General features: G+C 43.2%; 1 protein-coding gene across 2 annotated transcripts in view; it reads right to left on the minus strand.

The window, feature by feature from the left end:
- Window positions 1–20,663, minus strand: part of far1 (fatty acyl CoA reductase 1) — a 63,409-nt gene extending 42,746 nt beyond the window's left edge. Inside the window, exon 1 of one of the 2 annotated variants that reach the window (XM_034685768.1) lies at window positions 20,527–20,663. The gene's annotated coding sequence lies outside the window, so the exon portion shown is untranslated. The remainder of the gene's footprint in view (window positions 1–20,526) is intronic. The other variant, XM_034685769.1, reaches the window with a different exon arrangement.
- Window positions 20,664–22,754: the final 2,091 nt, after the last annotated feature.

A 22,754-nucleotide genomic window follows, 5' to 3' on the forward strand; every position in this document is an offset into this window, starting at 1 on the left:
AATCTACTTGGGATGTCAACAATTCATGGAGTATGGATTCATTGGTTTATGAGAACTTACTCAAAACACATTTTTGTGTTTTGATTTTCTATCACATGGATCAAACATCATGTGGTCTCATATTTGGTTCAGCTATCAGTGAGGTGTTTGAAGTTTAAAGCATGTTTCATGTGAATCAGCTGACTGAAGGTGTTGCTCACAGCGGAGACGCTCAGCTGGGGGCTGCAGCTGAGTGACAGGTCTCCATGAGCGCTTTTTCTCCGCCGCCGGACTGATTCTGACCTGGTTGCGCTCCCGCTGACCCCTGACCACGTTCACATGTTTATTTTTCTCAATCAGAACGAGTAGACAGAAAACTGGACAGTGTGAGTCTGAAATCTGTTTCTGTTCAGTTCCCTTGTTGAAGTCTGAGCCTTCACTTTTATGACTGTGTGTCCACGGAGATTATGAGCCTGCTCCACGCGTTGATATTCAGCATGTTTAACTTTTTGAAAACCTCAATACGATCCGTAGATAAACATTGCGTCGTGAAAAAACGCATTTGGCATTGTTTTCTGACATGGAAAATGTTTACGTTTTTGTAATGATTAATCGATAATTGATTGTTAACATTTCCAAAGATCGATCACAGAAAATGCTTGAAATTTACATCCCTATAATCTGCCAAGATCCAGACGAATGGCTGATCATGAAACTGCAAACCCTGAGAGAGAAACACGTTTACCATCCCAGTCCCTCCAGGATTTCGTGGGATTTTTTTGTGATTGTTGCGTCCCAAAAAGCCTGAATTTGCGACAGCTTTTTGAAAAAATTGCGGTGAAAGTTGCGTTTTTTTTGTTGTTGCTTTTTTCCCCCCAATAACATCTCAGGGGCAAGTAAATATGCTAAATTACAGTTGTTTTTAGAAAACATTCTTGATGTGGCCACTGACTGTGTTTTGATTCTCTTTATTCACACAAAAATGCCATGAAAGGGCTGTATTGCACATTTACGACGGTCCCTGAATGCACCTCGCAGTGACAGAGGCACTTGACAGGCAGTTCACGCACTCTGAAATGAATCTGCATCTTTGTTGACGAGGAGTTGATCAAATCTTACTGAAGGTGTCTGATGTTTCACCAAACTGGATTAAATCAAGCTGTAGACGCAGAGCTTTTTACGGTGATGGCGGCAACAACGTCAAACGTCAAATAGTAAACAGACGTCCCCCGGTTGTGTCTTTGTCACTAACGCACACCGGGGGTAAAAATCATCAATGAAGATGAGACAGATGCATGGAGGTGAGGAGAGCTGGTTCATAAAGCACACCTGCTGCAGGTAGAGACCAAGCGAACACTGAGCCCCTCAATCTATAAATAACAATGTTGTCATGGTCACTAGTCCCGCCTGCTGTCCTCTCTCTTTTCACCCGTTCTCTGTGCGTGTTTTGTTGTTGAAAAGTGCCGATCAAGTGAGGACTTACGTTTATGTTCCTAGGAAGTGAAATTGATGACAAAACTGATGACGTACAGGGGCTGAGATTAAGGTAACTGGTCAAAGTTGCGAGAAAGTTGCGGTGATTGTATAAAATCGCAAGGCTGCGAAAAAATCGCGCTGATTGGTTGAATTTGCGTTGATAGTTGCGATCGCGGAATCGCAACTTCCTGGAGGGACTGCCATCCATAGACTGTATAAATAATGGACGTAGTAACGGTGACGTCACCCATCTGTTCCTGAGCGCTGTTTTGAGGCCAATCAATGGCGGCAGCCATATTGGAAATGCAGAACTCAACCAGGCATTGTGTGACGTAAAGAGACGGGGTTTGAGCCTCCTAGCCAACAGCTATGTGTTCCCATCTGGGAGTCAAGTCAGTCATGTCCTTATTTGGGCAAAACTTGTAATCTCAATATCTGCTGAAGTGTAGCGTTATAAATAAATTCACCCCTGTACAGTGTGTGCTGATGGAGAAATTAGCTATGAAGAGCCAAGCCGTTCTTTGAACCAGGCTGTAAACATGTTTATTTCTGCTGTAAAGATCGTCTTCTTTGAATTGGTGTGTATGTGGTTTAGGGCTGTCAAAATTGCTCCAAAATGACCTTTGAATATTCGCTCTAAAAAAACCATAGGTTCCAACTATTCAAATATCTATATTTGCGCATTATGTCAATAACAGGTGGACAAACTAATACAAGGAGACATAACTACTTGTATATGTATTTTTATTTAAGATTTAACATGCCTAAAACATACCTACACATTCCAAAACAAGTAAAGGACCTAATGGTCTATACCGTAACACTTTGAAGACCTCTCGCTCGTTCGCTCACCCCCCTCCTCTCTCTGTGCACAATGCGCTGAGTGTGTTCTGAACAAGACTTGTGTGAGCAATTAAAGGTCCCGACTCTTGTCCCTAATATAGGCAGGCTTCATTCAGTGATTGAAGCAAATATTATTAACATTAATTGAAGTTTAAGTTAAAAATGGAAAAGTATTCCACTTACATTCTTGGCGCTAGTATGAAAAAAGAGAGGAAAAACTGCATTTTATCCCAGTGTCACTGACTGTCGGGCTCTTTTAGTCCACTGTCAATGTAGGGTCTTAGGCCTGACAGGTTATTTGCCAAAAACACAAGACAGTCCACATGTGAATAAGACAGTCCAAATGTGAAGAAGACAGTCCACATGTGAATAAGACAGTCCACATGAGAAGAAGACAGTCCACATGTGAAGAAGACAGTCCACATGTGAAGAAGACAGTCCACATGTGAAGAAGACAGTCCACATGTGAAGAGGACAGTCCACATGTGAAGAAGACAGTCCACATGTGAAGAAGACAGTCCACATGTGAATAAGACAGTCCACATGTGAAGAGGACAGTCCACATGTGAAGAAGACAGTCCACATGTGAAGAAGACAGTCCACATGTGAAGAAGACAGTCCACATGTGAAGAAGACAGTTCACATGTGAAGAAGACAGTCCACATGTGAAGAAGACAGTCCACATGTGAATAAGACAGTCCACATGTGAAGAAGACAGTCCACATGTGAAGAAGACAGTCCATATGTGAAGAGGCCAGTCCACATGTGAAGAAGACAGTCCACATGTGAAGAGGCCAGTCCACATGTGAAGAAGACAGTCCACATGTGAAGAGGCCAGTCCACATGTGAATAAGACAGTCCACACGTGAAGAAGACAGTCCACATGTGAAGAAGACAGTCCACATGTGAAGAAGACAGTCCACATGTGAATAAGACAGTCCACATGTGAAGAAGACAGTCCACATGTGAAGAAGACCGTCCACATGTGAATAAGACAGTCCACATGTGAAGAAGACAGTCCACATGTAAAGAAGACAGTCCACATGTGAAGAAGACAGTCCACATGTGAAGACAGTTCACATGTGAAGAAGACAGTCCACATGTGAAGAAGACAGTTCACATGTGAAGAAGACAGTCCACATGTGAAGAAGACAGTCCATGTGAAGAAGACAGTCCACATGTGAAGAAGACAGTCCACATGTGAAGAGGCCAGTCCACATGTGAAGAAGACAGTCCACATGTGAAGAAGACAGTCCACATGTGAAGAAGACAGTCCATGTGAAGAAGACAGTCCACATGTGAAGAAGACAGTCCACATGTGAAGAAGACAGTCCACATGTGAAGAAGACAGTCCACATGTGAAGAAGACAGTCCACGTGTGAAGAAGACAGTCCACATGTGAAGAAGACAGTCCACATGTTAAGAAGACAGTCCACATGTGAAGAAGACAGTCCACATGTGAAGAAGACAGTCCACATGTGAAGAAGACAGTCCACATGTGAAGAAGACAGTCCACATGAGAAGAAGACAGTCCACATGTGAAGAAGACAGTCCACATGTGAAGAAGACAGTCCACATGTGAAGAAGACAGTCCACATGTGAAGAAGACAGTCCACATGTGAAGAAGACAGTCCACATGTGAAGAGGACAGTCCACATGTGAAGAGGCCATTCAGTATATTCCCAGCGGAGGAAAAGACGCGTTCAGAGCTCACTGAGGATCCGGGGATGGAAGGATTTCTCTCTGCCGTCTGCTTCAAGCTGTGCATGTGTGACTCCTGTGACCTGTCCCTGACCCGTCATGCAGGGCGCCCACTCGCAAAGCAGCCGCTGTTTTTTTCCACAATCGAATATTAATTTTCACAACCGAATCTCCGTTTCTTTTAAATATTCGAATATATATTCAAATTTAGAATATTCGTTGACAGCCCTGATGTGGTTTCTGTTTTTTCTGCAGCCAGCCTCAAGTGGACGCTCGATTAATTGCAGTTTATAACGCTTCTGCATGGGCTTCATATTTTAAGACCGGAGTTTGCCGCTTGTTACCAACTCACGATGAACCTCAAAGTCTGATGACATCATGAGAATCTTTCATGAGCAGACAGTTAGAGCTGGCTTTGCTGCAGCACAGTCAATAAACTCAATCTAGTAAAGAGATGAGGGCTGTCACAGGATGACTGTTGATGCATAAAATTCATCTTTAACTTTCTTTAAACATGAAACACATCTGAGCCTGTTCCAACACAGCAGCATAGTAAAGCGTCAGGTAAACTACCTCCATCAGTTCACAATGAGAAAGACGACTGTGCACTACGCTTTGCAGACACCTTCTGAGGCCAATGCTGCAGATGTAATTTGTGCTGCATCACAAACTGTGCCAAGTGGCTGCTCCAGCTGCAGTCCTGTCAGACCCCAAAACAGTGACTGCAGCAAAGCTGCTCCGTGCTGAAGGTGTGAATGTGTGAAGTGGTCACACAGAGGAAGAGAAGAAAGAACATCAAAAGTGAAAGCTGACCGCAGCCTCAGACTTTCATCAGGTACATGGCTGACAGCTGCTGCAGCAGGAGTCTGAATCTGACAGCTGAAGACCTCGTCTTACAAACACACTTTGTATTGAGTTAGAAATATTGGTAATAAGACTCGTGTGCCGATCCGATACTAAGTTTCGTATAAGTTCGATAGTAGCCAAAACTTCTGGATTGGATCTAAAACAGAAAGTCTGATCTGATTTGTTAGCCTCACTGACGCTGCACGGTGTCATAAGGAGGCTCTAAGGCAGGCTGGTGCAGCGCGTCACGTGAGCAGTAGATAGAGCGTGAGGCTGGTCAGCAGCGCTGTAATCTCAGCTGTGTGGAGTTACTTCAAACTCAAGGGAGAAAGAATGTCCCTCCTATGAATCCTGCTCTGTCAATGTGAAATCTAGAGGTAAGACATGAAGTACAGAGAGCTCTGCAAGATACGAACTTTACAGATCACAGCAGAGACTCCGTTCAGCCTGCCATCAGGACACTGAGCAGAGGGACACTCACACGAGGCAGTGTCAGTTAGGTTCAACTACTTTGTGAAGCAAATGTGATAAAGTGGACCTTTCCTTCTTTTCACACTTTTATTACACATGAAATGTGATTCCTGACTCATCCTCTGCATTTAGAGCTGCACTGTAATCCTTGTTAGTTTTGAAGATGTACTTTCCAAACTGCAGGCACATGTCTCTGATTTTATTCAGAAAACATGATACAGTCAGTTTAAATTAGAGATAGACCGATTATCGGCAGGGCCAATTATCGGCGCTGATATTCCTTACTGTGACACACATGCTGCTGAGCCCGGAAGCTCCCAGCAGTCTTTGTGTTAGACAAAAAACAAAAACAAAGATGTCTATTATCTAAGATTAAAAAACAACCTTTCACATTTTGAAAATTTGAAAAGCTGTTTAATAAACATATGCTTAAAGGCATTTAAACAAAGTTAAGTGTTGGAGTTTGTATTATTCAAAATTTTGACACCAATATTTTCCCTTTTACTGCAAATGAATATCGGCACCAAATATCGATTATCAGCCTCCTTGACTACTAATAATCGGTATCGGTATCGGCCCTGAAAAAACCATATGGGCCTATCTCTAGTTTAAATATCATGTTTATTTATGTCATGTTGGTTTTCAGTTCATACTGGTGTTGGATTGGATTGGTTCAAAGCCCAGGCATCGGTACGGGACTTCAAAAGTTGGATTGTTCCATCTGGAAGTAAGACAGGATCACGCTACAAGCTTCCTGTTTTGTTTCCAAAAGTTAAATGTATGAATTTAGTGAATAATCTAAAAGAAGGGAACTAAATACAAGATTTGACTTACAAAGGATGTGCCGCATCGTGTTACAGCTAGGGATGGGCGATGATTTTCGAATATTGAAATATTCCTTCACTTTGTAAAAATCGAAGAGTTACTTTGAATATTTTCTCATTTTAAAAGTACAATTTTTTATTGTTTTTACCGGTGCCTGGTTGTAATACGGTATTCCTGCCAGACGGTGGCTACAGAGCTGCTTACAGCTGTTTGCTAACCGCATTATGTAACAGAAGAAGAAGAATGCTAACTGCATTAAATAACAAAAGAAGAAGAAAACTACAGTACACATGTATTTCCAGAGACTGAGCATGGCTGTAAAATGTAAACACACACACCATGCTGCATCACAGAAACACCGACATAAAGATCAAGACAGACGCTGACAGTGCCCGCTACTAGCAGCACCTCGTCCTGCTGCTGGTTAACGAGACTGCCACACAAACGGGCTGTTGATGGGACAGGTGTGTGTGTGTGGAGGGGGGGGGGGGGGGGGGGGGTTATTTGAATAAACGAATAGAAGCCAATGTTATGGAATAGATCATTTTGAATTATAAAATAAGTTTTTTGGCTTTAAATGCCCATCCCTAGTAACGGCTGCGCCGCGCACTGAGCAGACGAAATGTTCCCATTCTAGTCAATGCTCATGTTCACACAGGGAGCGCCGCAGCGTGTCTCAGCAGTGTGCCCCCGCACCGCTCCACTAAAGATACGTGTTGATTCTATTTTTGACGGAGCCTGCACCCAGCATGCGTCAATCTGCACAGATTGACAGATTGTAAAAAATCGACCTCGACAGGGAGTCAGGCACGGGGATCGCATGCAACATCCACCAATTTCAAAATAAAACATCATATACGGACTCCCAAGCGTTTAAAGATCCTATAGATCAGAAATACTCATCGATTATGGATGTAAGATACAAACAGCCACATATCAGTGATCCAGGTCGACTACAACAGGACCACTGTGTCAGAAGGTAACAGGACTTTAAGATAAGATCTCTGTGTCAGAAGGTAACAGGACTTTAAGATAAGATCACTGTGTCAGAAGGTAACAGGACTTTAAGATAAGATCACAGTGTCAGAAGGTAACAGGACTTTAAGATGATCACTGTGTCAGAAGGTAACAGGACTTTAAGATGACCACTGTGTCAGAAGGTAACAGGACTTTAAGATAAGATCACAGTGTCAGAAGGTAACAGGACTTTAAGATGATCACTGTGTCAGAAGGTAACAGGACTTTAAGATGATCACTGTGTCAGAAGGTAACAGGACTTTAAGATGATCACTGTGTCAGAAGGTAACAGGACTTTATGATGATCACTGTGTCAGAAGGTAACAGGACTTTAAGATGATCTCTGTGTCAGAAGGTAACAGGACTTTAAGATGATCACTGTGTCAGAAGGTAACAGGACTTTAAGATGATCACTGTGTCAGAAGGTAACAGGACTTTAAGATGATCACTGTGTCAGAAGGTAACAGGACTTTAAGATGATCACTGTGTCAGAAGGTAACAGGACTTTAAGATGATCACTGTGTCAGAAGGTAACAGGACTTTAAGATGATCACTGTGTCAGAAGGTAACAGGACTTTAAGATGATCACTGTGTCAGAAGGTAACAGGACTTTAAGATGATCACTGTGTCAGAAGGTAACAGGACTTTAAGATGACCACTGTGTCAGAAGGTAACAGGACTTTAAGATGATCACTGTGTCAGAAGGTAACAGGAGAACAAGTAGAGCAGAATTATTCATGTTAAACTAAACCTGCAAAAACTAAACTTTATAGTTCTGCAGCATACTCAGTGATGATTAAAGCACAAAAGTAATGGAATACTATCCAAATGATTCAACCACAGAAAGGCTCCATGACCTGTTTGTGTGTAGTTCTCTCTATACTGGACCCAGCTGATCCTGGCTGCTCTGAGGTGCGCTGCGTTTCAAACATGCATTACATGTAGCAGGGTGCAAGCCATCGGACGGAGCAAACACGGAGCAGCCTGTATAAATTGTGGGTAAGAAATCACTATGCAGCCACACAAAGCTGATTATCAATTCAACAAAGGGGTGAAGTTTGCAGCCTGTGGCTAGTCACAAACATGGACATGTGTACTAGCAGCACAGCAGCATATTTCACAAAAAGAAACGCTAACACATCAGGAAGTTAGCAGGAAGAAAAACCATCAGAGAAACATCAGGAAGTGTTCACATCATCCAGAGTGCAGGAAGGACAGCTTGAGAATAATTGCATAACTGTGTAAGTGCACAAATTAAAGCTTATAATATCATTGCTTTCTATTAGAGCAGCAAAGATCTGACTGTGATAACGCAGGCTGCATATTCCCCTCAATGATTCACGGAGCAGATGTAATCTCATGGCCTGTCAGTTCCTGCTCCAGTGATGTCAAACAGACTGATGCAGCAAATGAAAAAACTGATCCAAAGTGGAGTGAAGGAGTGCTTTCAGACCTGCAGAGCTTCAGTGTTCTATCACTCTTTGTGGTATGATGGAGTTAGTAAGACACAATCCTTTTTATTTATGACAAATCATGCAGGAACATGAGAGTATAAACTGCTCTCTGATCACTCCTGACTGGCTCATGAGCTCTGGGGTCACTAAATGGTTTGGTCTCTAGGATACACTGATCTATCCAACATCAGTATCAGCCTGTCACCCTGCTGACTGACAAAGACCCATCTGCAAATAATGTGCCATGCACCGATGTCCACAGGAATCAACTGCTGGACAAACTCTGGTTTGTTTTCATGGCATTCTAAAGTCTCTGAGAAAGATCAGTGGCATGCAGTATTTAAGACACGCTGCATGTTTCAATGTATGAGGACTTAAAGAGGGACGAGGAGGGATCTCTACCAACACATCTAATCATAGAGCTCGTTTGATAAATGATCAGAGCTCATAGTGCCCTATTACCCCTCTAGAACACTACGCTCCCAACATGCAGGCCTGCTGGTCCTACCTAGTCTCTAAAAGTAGTATGGGAGGTAGAACCTTCAGTTATCAGGCCCCTCTCCTTTGGAATCATCTACCTGTCAGGGTCCAGGAGGCAGACACCCTCTCTACTTTTAAGAGTAGGTTTCAAACTTTCCTTTTTGATAAAGCGTATAGTTAGAGCTGGATCAGGCTTGGACCAGGTCTTAGTTATGCTGCTATAGGCTTAGACTGCCTGGGAGCTGACACACTGACACACTGGGATCCTATCTCACCCCCTTCCCCCCAACCCCCTCATCACTTCCTTTAACTCTCCCTGTCCCATTAAAGTTACTAACCATAGACCTTTCTGGAGTCCCTGAGCTCCCTTGTCTCGTAGGTTCCTCTGAGCTGCCGTAGACGTCCTCCTGCTGTGGACGTTCCAGACTCCAGCTGATACGGACGTGCTGGACTCCAGCGGCAACAGCTTCTACTACTCGTCTCATCACTATCACCGCTCCCTCTCTCTCTTATTCTCCTCTATCCCTCTTTCCAGACCCAACTCGGTCGAGGCAGATGTCTGTCTAACATGAGTCTGGTTCTGCTCGAGGTTTCTGCCTGTTAAAGGAAGTTTGTCCTCTCTGCTGTAACTAGCTAAATACTGTGAGGTGCAATGCTCATTGTGGATTAAGGTGGGGTCAGACTGAGTCTTATCCTGTCTTGGTGTTGGGTCTCTGTTCATAATTTGACATAGAGTGGTCTAGACCTGCTCTGTTTGTAAAAGTGTCTTGAGATAATGTTTGTTGTGATATGGCGCTATACAAATAAAGATTGATTGATTGATTGATTGATTGATTGATTGATTGATTGATTGATTGATTGATTGATTGATTGATTGATTGATTGATCCAGACAAAGCAATAAGTGTGACTCTCTACTAAAACACTGACTGTATGAAGCAGTCAGTGTTTCACAATCTGCCTCTCGGCTCATCAACAGGCTGCAGTGACGCTGTGATCTGTAGTGCTCTGTGCTGACGTGCTGCTCAGTGCTAAGCTCACATTAACGCAGCGTTAAGAGCAATAATCAAAGCCATCATCTAGGATCCTTCACTGACCCCTCTTTGTCTCACCAGCTCTCACATTAGCACAGATAGTCCTGCAGACACATCTTGTGTTGGTTTTCAGCTCCTCTTTGGGAGGGTATGACAACACAGCCTCTGCTTGTAGTCTGCACCCTGCTCAGTGAGTATTTCATCATCAGACTTCACACAGACTCAGCTCCTCCTCCTGCAGCCCATGAGCCGGGCCAAAAGAGAATACTCACTACAGAAAATGAAAAGAGCCTGAAAGTGTTGCACTTAGTGCTGCTGTGCATCACCCCATGTACTAGCTGATTTAAAGGGACAGTTCTCTTTGTTTGTGGAGGGGTTATATGAGGTACTTGTTGATTTTAAGTGTATTACCCAAGGATGTCTGTAAGCTCAGCCCCTTTGTTGAGAAACCGTCTGGTGAATTAGAACGAAACAAGACTCAATGAGCCGACACAGAGAGATGACTCAGGGGAGAGATTTTTGAGCTAACTGGAGAGCAGGGAGACGGGAAGGGAACTGTGAGCACATGCACAAGAACCCAGAGAGCTACTTGCTGTCATTAGTTTGGTAAAATCAGTATTCCTCATCTGAGAAAATATTGTGACTGTTGTTTTAATAATGTGCAAAATGACAATATGACTCATTTTATAAAAATATCAGTCAATGTGACTTAAGAGTCCACACACATTCAGTGATCCAGCCTAGCAGGACACACTCTTACGGTCAAATTCCAGCAGATCTGTCTCCGGTCCGTCTCTGATCCGTCACAGCTCCGGATCTGATAGGTTTCTATTCTAGTCAATGTGTTAACTTCCACTGGATCCGCTCCGTTGCAGGTCTGAGTCCTCCGGATCAAATACACAAGACTTCTATTTTTGCCGGATGCCGGAGCACGACGCATCAATCTCAACAGATGGACAGATGGAGCGGGACAGGAAGTCAGGTTTCACCAAAACAAAATGAAAACATCCGGTTAATTTTCAGAATAAAACACTCTGTGTTATCACCAGATCGTATTTCACTTAACTACAACAACAAACCAAAGTCATGATGAGCGGAGCCAGGCCTGGAGTCAACAGGTCAGAGGTTTTCAGAGGACCAGAAAGACAACATGGATGAGGAGAGGAGGAGGAGAATCCTTGATTCAGTGATTGGCTGGTTGGTGTTGACGGACGACAGAGCTTGGAGACAGACCGGAACGGATCTGGTGGAAGGCTGATGTTACATGTGCACTGAAAACACCTGCAGTGTTCACTGTTTACAACAAGCTAGGCTAGCATAGCTGCCTGCATGGCTGAAGTTCAACATGAGTGAACAGACAGCACCAGAAGACCAAACACAAACACCAGACTCAGTGTTGTTAGATTCAATTGCTAGACATGGATCATCCACAATAGTGGTCGACTGATATCAGTTTTTCCAGGGCTGTCTTTGAATTGCAAGTTATTGCTCACGCCAGCTTTGCTAGCACTAGCATCCACAGGTCCCTTGCTGCCCGCATAGGTGTCTCTGTGGCGTCTCAACTAGGGATGGGTACCTTTCACATTTGAACCGATACGGTAGCCCGGTACCTGGGAATTGGTATCAGTTTCAACGGTACACATTTTTGGTACTTGTGTGTTTATGTGGTAATAAATGTTAGTTTGTTTAATAATAAACCTAAAAATGTTTAAAGTTAACATATTAATTTCTCAATATATAAACTTTAACAAATATATCAAAACAACATCCAACTGTTTGTATATATAACATTTATTCAACATGAAAAGAACAGAAACAGGATTCTATAGGTGATTAGATATATTAGCTGACACGTGCTCGTTGTGTCTGGAGTTTATCAATGAACACACGTGAACGCCAGCGGACGGGACAAAGTCAGTTCTCCGTCTCTGTATAATAACAGGACACACAACTTACTTGTTGGGCATTCACGCACACAGGAAGGGTTATAAACAGGGCAGGTAGTCAGAGCGAGAGGGTCCGTCTCAAACTATTTTATGCAGTCTATGGTCTCAACTTAATCCACCTGCAGCTCTACCTCGCGGTGGGTGCTTGCGCCCGTCAGCTGCAGCCTCTGTTTGGCTTGCTCTCGCACAGATGCAGAGAGCAGAGCAGAGACGTCAACATGAGCAGTCTTGAACTTTATTACAGGGCTAAATCACCTACTCTTCCACTCCCTCACAGTCTCAAGGATGCGTTCAGGTACTGAAACATGGTACCGTTTGATTTTACGTGAATCGGTACTCGGTTTATACCGACAGAATTTGGTTGGTACCTATAAGAGTACCGAATTCGGTACCCATCCCTAACTCAACAGGTGAGTGCTGAGATTAGTCCTGCTACCGCTGTACTTCAACGCTGCTTTACACACTTTACAAATGGCCAGAATTTAATCCAACCGTCCATCCTTCTTTAAGTCTTCCACACTTTAGATTTAAGATTTGAGGGTGCATTGTAAACTGTGCCGGTGCTGTCGGCCATGCTGTTGTGTTGTTGTTACTTACAAACACGTTAAGAGAACGTTACTCTCGTATGACGTCACACAAGACTGGAGCGGCCATATTTAGTAGCAGATCTCCAATCAACTGATTCATAACTTTACACCTGGACATCGACCTTTCCACAGTAGATAGAGATCCATTCAGAGGCCCGTCGATCCATGTATTCATATCTTTAACGTTAAAATCAATTTCCGGTTTGTACCGGTGAATCTTTACAGCCCTTCTATTTTTCTGTCTGTCTGTCTGTCTGTCTGTCTGTCTGTCTGTCTGTCTGTCTGTCTGTCTGTCTGTCTGTCTGTCTGTCTGTCTGTCTGTCTGTCTGTCTGTCTGTCTGTCTGTCTGTCTGTCTGTCTGTCTGTCTGTCTGTCTATCTATCTATCTATCTATCTATCTGTTTAATATCAACAGCACAGTCAGACTGTTGTGAGTGCTGCAGTTGTGTTTGTTCTAACGTTGGTAGGCCACAACTTGTGCAAGCATTCAATCATGCGAGCATTATACCCGTCAGCTCCACTTTGTAGAGTCGGGTGTGTTCCAACCTGCACAGCCTAAAATTAACACACTACTATGCAAACATGTGACGACATCTTCACTGTACAGCTTGGTTTAGCTTCAATAGGAGAATAAATGATCTCCCTGTAAGGATCCATCTCTGACATGTACACAGTTTAATCTGCATGTGACCATTACTTTATTTTCTCTGTCTGTGTGTGTGTGTGTATGTGTGTGTGTGTGTGTGTGTGTGCGTGTGCGTGCATGTGCGTGCGTGTGTGTGTTAGGGGTGGGCGTAATGACCTAAAATTTATATCACGGTATTTTTCCTTCATAATCATTAAAGGTTGAGCAATTAAATTCACCACTTAAAAGTAGTTCCAAAATGACCCCTGTATTTACCAGATACAAAGCAATAATGCATCACTAATTAAATGTTATAGCTTAACTGAAGAATACAATGATATCTTTATTTATTATTTTGCTTCAAAATGTTTATTTTGATGCCACTCTGTTTGTTAAAAAATGTTCAGTACCTTTATCTAATATAAAATATATCTTCAAGGACTTGCCTTTGCCTATTTACGTGTTAGTGTTATTAATTAGGTTGCATCACACATTAGACTCAACCTATAGTGATGTGCAGCCTGTGTCCAAAACGGGGTAGCCTGTTGAGCTGCAGTGCTCCAACCATGTTTGCACAACTGTCCGTCATCATGCACACCATAGGGCTCTATGAAATCTGTTTTATTTTTTCCAAATTCCGTTTTTTTATTTTTTAGAATTCCATTTTTTACCCTTTACACTTATTTTACCACCATATAGTGTGTGATTTTTGTGTCAGTGAATAAAATGTCCATTAATGAAATCCTTACATTTATTGATGCAACACCATAGACTGTATAAAATACAACACAGTGCAACACTCTGTTTTTCACATGGCTTTTTGAAAACAAGTGGTCATGACACTTATTTTTATGTTTCCAGTCAACGGTATGTTGGCAGAATTTGCTAAAAGCATGTCACCTGACACAGAGAAGTCATTTGGGAAGTGTTCAGCTCTGTATTGTAACAGATTGGTTGTTTGGTGTTTGCTAGGGTTAGTTACTAATTAGTTATGATGTTAGTGAGTTAATTAGTTGATGTTCAGTTTTCCTTAATGTCAGTGAATGTGTTGACCAGGATAGCGGGCTTGTGTGTGTGTGTGTGTGTGTGTGTGTGTGTGTGTGTGTGTGTGTGTGTGTGTGTGTGTGTGACAGAGAATAGAGAGAAGAAAAACGAGAGGCTGAGGGATGAATGAATCAGAGCCAGGTTCAGAGTTCTTTTGTTTTTGGCGTTGGCTGCAGCGGGCAGTAGTCTGTGAAGTTGGCAATAAAGTCTCTGAAATGCTGACCAGTGTTGTCTGTCGTCACATTCATAAGTAGATGGTTAAGGTATTTTGGAGTAAGAGATGAGTTTGGTCGTTTTTCTGCAGACTTAGCCGGTGTTTCTGGTGGCCCCTTCGACATGTTGTTTATTTCGGGAGGGGGCGGATGTTTGTGAGGAGATGCCACAGGCTGTATAAATAAGGGAGATGCACAGGTCGCTTTCTGCACACCGGTAAATGTTTACTTCCTCTAGTAAGCGCCGTCAGTGACTCGGTGTCACCGGCCTTAAAGGTGACATATCATGCAAAATGGACTTTTTAATGGTTCTCTACCTGAAATATGTTTCCCTGGCATGTCTACAAACCCCCCGAGAATGAAAAGAATCCATTCTGCCCCTGTTCAGATTTCTCCACCTTTCTGTAAATGTGTGTGAAACCAGCCGTTTCAGACTTCAGTGTTTTTGTTACGTAACAACAATATCCGGTCTGTCACGGAGTCAGAGCTCGGAGCTTGTTCAGCCCATAGACTGTATAAAATAATACTGAATCCCTCCTCTGTTTTTCATTACCTGCACACATGTGTGCTAACAAGGAGCTTAGGAGGGAGGCATGCTAGTTGTAGGCTGTCTTAATAAACACAAAGGTCGGTTTTACTCCCCACGTCTGCAGATTTGAAGATCTAGTGGATGATTTTTATTTGTCATGGATAAGTGCTAGCGCTAATTAGCATAGCTACATAGCTATATGTTCATAGCTGTAGCTGTAGCTGTAGCTGTGTACCAAGACACACGTCGACATACTGACAAATAAAACAACAAGAAACACTAAATCTGTGACCAATCCTTCAGAAAGGTCCTGCTGCCTTTCTGGCAGAGGTCGGTTTTACTCCCCACGTCTGCAGATTTGAAGATCTAGTGGATCATTTTTATTTATCATGGATAAGTGCTAGCGCTAGTTAGCATAGCCACATAGCTACACGTTCGTAGCTGTGTACCAAGACACACGTCGACATACTGATAAATAAAACAACAAGAAACACTAAATCTGTGACCAATCCTTCAGAAAGGTCCTGCTACAGGCGCCTCTCCGTCAGGATCAGATTCAGAGGGTTGAAGTAACGTGATCTCTGAGCAGCCGTGTATATTCAGCCAACATGTAAACATTAGATCAACTTGCTGGAGAGCCGAGGCACATCCACTTCCGGAGGGGGCGTGGTCAGAGAGAAAACAGAGTGTTCTGATGAGGAATGAAGAAGAGGGTTTTTCAGGCATGCCAAAATCTGATTTCAAAGTGTTTTTTTGAGCATAAACTTTAAAGACATGTTTTGGGGACCTCTTAGACCAATATATATTGATGAAAAAAGCATGATATGTCCCCTTTAAAGGTGTATGCACGTTTCCTTTTAAGTAAATCTCCCGCTTTACCGCAGTAATAACGGTATTGCAAATTCCATTTCATGCCAACATATTGTACCGGTGACGGTAATGACACCAGTTTACTGCACACCTCTAGTGTGTGTGTGTGTGTGTGTGTGTGTGTGTGTGTGTGTGTGGGGCACTCTTGACAGATTGTTTCAAATTCCTTACAACAAAAGGTTTTCGACTGCCAACATGACAAGGCTGCAGATCCGGATGCCACTACACAATACAATCATGTTTTTTCTTTTTCCTGCTTCTGTGGCTGCCATCCAGTTTGTCTTCTCTTAAATAATCAAACATGAACTCAGGAGATACAAACTGCTGGATGGCGTCCTGATAACGGCGTGAACAAGCTTCATTCAGCAGCCCGATGTCCTTGCAGAACCGGGACAAAAGGAGCAGGTATGAGCTGCTCTCCTGACCCAGCAAAGCTTTCTCTGAGACACACAGCAGAGCAGAAATGATCTAAAGATGTGTCTTTCCCATAGACTGTATAAAACATGGACGTAGTATCCGTGACTTCACCCATCTGTTTCTGAAGAGCTGTTTTGAGGCCAATCGGCAGCGGCAGCCATATTGCTTCTGTCGAGCCAGTGTGACGTAAAGAGGCGGGCTGTGAGCCTCCCAGCCAACAGCTGCAGTGTTCCTGCAGGCAGCTGTGCCTCTCATTGGAAGACTAGTAATCTCAATATCTTCAAATCACCACGTTAGAAAAAAATTCACCCCCTCACAGTGAGAGCACATCGAGAAATTATCTATCCAGACTACACTGGTCTTTTGTACCAGACTGTAAACATGTTTATTAATGCTGCAAAGATCAGCTTTTTCCCATTCATGTGTATGTGACTTCCGGCACTTCTGGAGCCAGCCTCAAGTGGATCCTCCATGAACTGCAGTTTTTAGCACTTCCTCATTGACTCATATTTTTAGACCGGAGGTTGCCGCTTGGTCTTTCCATGAACCAGAGAGCTGAGCCAGGACCTGCTGCAGCCTGTGATCGAGCTCTGTGAAAGAGCCTGTAACTCACATTCAGGCGGTCAGGCAGCAAGCTGATCCCTGATGCCATATCGTCACTCTGAATAATTGAGCAGACATATTAGAACACCTTAATGTAGCACCTGTAGCTCTGAGGTTAAGCTACTGCAGCAGACAAACACCGATACGCAACAACTTCCATTCTGAGACATGTTACAGCTGCACAAGATTACACATGCACACTAAATATTCAACGATGCACCATCACATGAATCCAGAAAACAACAAATAAAAAGGTTGAATATATTTAAAGTCATATATCTGTAAGAGAACAATAGATCCTGAACCTGTTATTGTATTGTTTGGTGGACCTGTAATAGGCAGGGTATTACTTCCTCCCATTCTAATTTGCTTTTACATCACTGATAGCACAGAAAGGTTAATCCTTGTTAAATGGAAGGCTGCAGGTCCTCCCTCCTTCATGCAGTGGATTACAGAAGTCATGATGCGTCTTCAAATAGGTTTACGTTGAAAGGTTCACTTGGAAGATATAACAGACGTGGATGCCATTTGTAGAGAAACGGTCATTCCCAGCAACTTAAAGCCATGTACACTACCAGTCTAAAGTTTGGACACACCTTCTCATTCAATGGTGTTTATTTATTTTAATTATTTTCAACATTGTAGATTAATACTGAAGACATCAAAACTATGAAATAATCTGGTTTTACCATAACATGGCATAATATGAACGTACTCGAACACATTTTTGTGTTTTGATTTTCTATCACGTGGATCAAACATCATGTGGTCTCATATCTGGTTCAACTATCAGGGAGGTGTTTGAAGTTTAAAGCATGTTTCATGTGAATCAGCTGACTGAAGGTGTTGATCACAGTGGAAATGCTCAGCTGGGGGCTGCGGCTGAGTGACAGGTCTCCATGAGCGCTTTTTTTCTCCGCTAGCGGTCTGATTCTGACCCGGTTGCGCTCCCGGCTGACTCCTGACCACGTTCACATGTTTATTTTTTCTCAATAAGAACGAGTAGACAGAAAACTGGACACTGTGAGTCTGAAAGATGTTTCTGTTCAGTTCTCTTGTTGAAGTCTGAGCCTTCACTTTATGACTGTATGTCTGCAGAGATTATGAGCCTGCTCCACACGATGATATTCAGCATGTTTAACATTTTGAACACCTCAATACGATTCGTTGATATTCAATACTGTCAGTTATATACATTGTGTTGTGAAGGAAAATTTGATTCAGGGGAAAAAACACATTTGGCATTATTTTTTATGGAAAACATTCACGTTTTTAAAATTATTAATCGATAATTGATCGTTAACATTTCCAAAGATCGATCACAGAAAATACTTGAAATTTACATCCCTAGTAGAGAGACTGTGCTTCCCTGCCGCTTAAAGCCACGTTTGTGGGAGGTGGTAATTAGACCGGTCTGCTGATGTACATGTAAACGTCCCTGTTTCCCAACTGACCTGTGTTTTCATGAGCTCCTTTAAATCGAATGCAAGTCATGTATGTACCCTGTTTGTACCTTACAGCTGAAGCGTGTGTTGTGTTTTTTCATTTTTATGTGTACACTACCAGTCAACAGTCTGGAAACACCTTCTCATTCAAGGGTTTGTATTTACTGTAATGATTGTAAACACTGTAGATTAATACTGAAGACATCCAAACTATGAAAGAACATATATGGAATTATTGAATGAACAAAAAAGTGTTAAACAAAGCAGAATGTGTTTTGTATTTTAGATTCTGTAAAGTAGCCCCCTTTTTCCTTCATGACAGCTTTGCACACTCTTGGTATTCTCTCAGTCTGCTTCATGAAGTGGTCTCCTGGAATGGTTTCTAATGAACATGAGCCTTGTCAAGAGTTCATTTGTAGAATGACTTGCCTTCTTAATGTGTTTGAGACCATCAGTTGTGTTGCTCAGAGGTAGGGTTAGTACACAATGGATAGCCCTATTTGACTACTGTTGTAATCCAGATTATGGTTAAACCAGATTATTTCATAGTTTTGATGTCTTCAGTATTAATCTACAATGTTGAAAATAATTAGAATAAATAAAAAACATTGAATGAGAAGGTGTGTCCAAACTTCTATGTGTATATTAATGCTTTCTATGTGGCCTATTTATTTCTACTTATTATCTTTTTGTCTTGTGTAATTTATTTAAAGTCGTGACCACTTATTTCATGCCAGTTGTCTGCAATACTAAAGTTTTGTTATCAAAGAAAATGTGATACATAAATAAAGGTTGAATTGAATTAAAGCTGCTGTTGGTAGTCGTGATATAAATATCAGTTCAGAATCAGGCTGACGTAGTGGGGCCTCTACTCGACCAATCAGGACGGAGGGTTGGAGATTAGCTCTGATTGGTCCGTCATAACGGGAGCGAGGGGAATAATAACACTGCTTTATACACAGGCATTGGAAAAACACAAGAGACTTCACAATAGTCTCAAAGTACTTCACTTACAGATGAGTGCCGATTACTATTATGACCTTTTCTCCAAACCCAGCAGAAAAAAAGTAACGGTTTTTACACCATGCCTACCAACAGCAGCTTTAACTTCCTGCCCACTTCCTGCTTCTGATGATGTCAAGACTTATACTACTGTGCACGTGCAACGGGTTTGTATTCCAGGTCAAATCACCCACATGAGTTTGCCAAGACACGAGGACTGTCATGAGACCGCATACAGTAGAGCTGGTCACTATAACAGTGTGCCTGACTCACTGTAACACAGCAGAGCTACAGGCAGAGCACACACACACACACACACTCACTAAGTTCTTACTCTCTTTATCACATTGTATCTTAAACCTAAATAAAGGCTCTGTTTCCCTCTCACCCTCCCAGACATACAGAGCACATTACAGAAGGACACATCACACACACACATCGAGCACAGTAAGGAAACGGACACAACACTTCCAACTCCAGCAGTGTATCAGTCCGTGATAGTCCTGCACACAGACCAGTCCGTGATAGTCCTGCACACATTGTATCAGTCCGTGATAGTCCTGCACACACACACACATACACACACACACACACACGCACACACTTACACATACACACATACACAGCTGCCTCAGATCATTAGCAGCCTCCACTCTCCGTCCGTCCACACAGGGGCACATTAAACCCTCCCCGCGGTGTGCTCTGGCAGCCTTTGATGTGCCTGACGCCTGGGCGCACATTAAAGAGTCAGCTTTAATGTAAAGTCATATGCTACCAGAGCACACCCCGTTTCTCATGTTCTCTTCTTCAGTGGGGGAGGACTGAACGGAGAGAAGGTTTAGGTGGAGCACAGGAACTGCAGAGCCTGACTAATAGTAAAGCCCCCTTTCCTTTGTATAAGGGAGCAGGAGTCTCCACGATACTCGATAACTTGATTCGGAATCTGCGTATATTCGATCTACAGTTGTGCTTCCCTCCCACCTCCTGGCGCATCTCTTCCTGCACGATGTCACACGTCGAGCAGCCTGTCACACCGCTCCACGCCTCAGAATAAAAGCTCTCATGAATGCCTCTGTGTGAAGGGAACACAGCAGCACACGCGAAGAGAAGGCTGGACCTACCCGAAATGTCGATGTTTCCCCGGCTCCGGAACTTGTGGATTCAGTGTTGAGGCTGAGTGGCAGCGTGTACCGCTACAGGCAGCGACAGACAGAGTGGAGGCTCAGCAGGAAGCCAGCAGCAGAAAGTCTGGGCGGATAACTGAACCACCGTGACGTCAGCGGGCTCCGGCACAGATAGGGTGAATAGAGATGTATCACTCCTCTGGATTTCACTCTTTCATACTTTCAAACACAAGCCTGCTCGTGGAAGGTGGACTCACACTCACTTTTTGGGGGGCCCTAAGGTTCTCTTCAAAGGAACTCAAGACGTCTGGAGGGTCTCCCAATTTAGTCAGTTCAGAAATAACCTGGAGGGGGTCTACTTTACAAGCCCACGCTGGTGTATGGATCGTGTATCGCTGAAAAGAGGGCATATATCTCTCCAGAGTTAGCTTCTCTACACTGACTCCCCAAATCTAGACTAGAATTTAAAATCCTTCTTCTGACCTATAAAGCTCTTAATGATCAGACACCTTCATATCTTAAAGAGCTCATAGTGCCCTATTACCCCTCTAGAACACTACACTCCCAACATGCAGGCCTGCTAGTCGTACCTACAGTCTCTAAAAGTAGTATGGGAGGTAGAACCTTCAGCTATCAGGCCCCTCTCCTTTGGAATCATCTACCAGTGTCCAGGAGGCAGACACCCTCTCTACTTTTAAGAGTAGGCTTCAAACTTTCCTTTTTGATAAAGCTTATAGTTAGAGCTGGATCAGGCTTGGACCAGCTCTTAGTTATGCTGCTATAGGCTTAGACTGCTTTGGCAACTGACACTATGGGATCCTGTCTCACCCCTTCCCCCCAACCCCCTCATCACTTACTTTAACTCTCCCTGTCCCATTAAAGTTACTAACCATAGACCTTTCAATGTTTGTTGTGATTTGGCACTATACAAATAAAGATTGATTGATTGTATGAGTCCAAAAATGCCACTGGTGACAAACCATGTAACCCTTTTTTGTTCAAAACAGACCTCTAATTGATTAAAAATGTTATGAATTAATCATTTTAAATGACACTCTTGCTCGATTCTGCACAACAAAGGATTTTCTTCCAGCTCCTGTGAGGAGTTTTGAACTGGTCCTGAAACAGAGTGAATGCCTCTTTATGACCTGCAAAAGCAAACTAGACCATGAGCAAAAAGACTGACAATCTTGTTTATAATCATTTCTAATGGCTACCATCCCTGCAAGGGGGTTTAGGTGTCAGATGAGACAATGAACAGCATGGTGAAGGAAACCCCTCTTTCCTTTCTCCACAGCAAACACACATGATGCAATACTGGTGAAAACATGGCTTACATATGAACAGGAAAAGATCAGTAAAGATATGAGATGTGTCCACAGGTGGTGCACAAATCAAGACGAACAGGAAATTCTGCACAGGAGCATGAAGCCCTGAACATCCCCATGGAGGGACAGTAGCGTAGTGGTGGCTGTAGAGTTTAGGGGAGTAATACGACTGTTATCAACCCTTTTTTAAATTCAGGGGTTATCCTGCACATACCTTCAGTCAACCGACTCTCACTGTCCATGCCTTGGACATGGCCTCATGCAAGCCGCAGGCTGTATCCTTTGCAGGCGCTGTTTGATGGCCGTCGTCCAAAGAGGGCGTCCAGGCGGTCGAACCACTTGCTGGACCCACTACGACTGTTGTGTTCCTTTATCTTCTTATAATCTTGCCGCAGTTTTTTCAGCTTCTCTCGGACCTGTTTCCCAGTGTGCCTTATGACCATCTCAGCAAGTCTTGCGGACATTTTCGCGTACACCTTATCGTTCCGTACAGCCGTACGCAACTCCTGCTGGATCTCCTCTTCGGCTTACACTGCAAGCAAGGCCTGCACCTCCTCGTCGCTCCACCGGTCGTAGATCTTCCTCTCACTCATGTTGAATTTGAAATACCACAGTTGTAGGAAAATGAAAAAGTAAACACTGCAGCTTGCAATTGCAGGGTTTTAAACATGGCGGGTCCAATAAAAACACTACAAATTATGGACCAATCAGAAACATGCAGCTTGCAGGCCCTGCCTCCCATGGTCCCGGGGCCTCTAAAAAGTACTACCCACCTAGCAGGGGCTTTTTAGTGGGGAGATTATCTACCCCTGAACTAAATTTAGACCCTGGGTCCACCAGTCGAAACACACGTAGTTCAGGGGTAAAGTCCCCCTGGTCGAAAAACGCCTTTACCGT

This window comes from Notolabrus celidotus, chromosome 6 (genome assembly GCF_009762535.1).
Source record: "Notolabrus celidotus isolate fNotCel1 chromosome 6, fNotCel1.pri, whole genome shotgun sequence".
In the NCBI taxonomy this organism is placed as follows: Eukaryota; Metazoa; Chordata; class Actinopteri; order Labriformes; family Labridae; genus Notolabrus; species Notolabrus celidotus.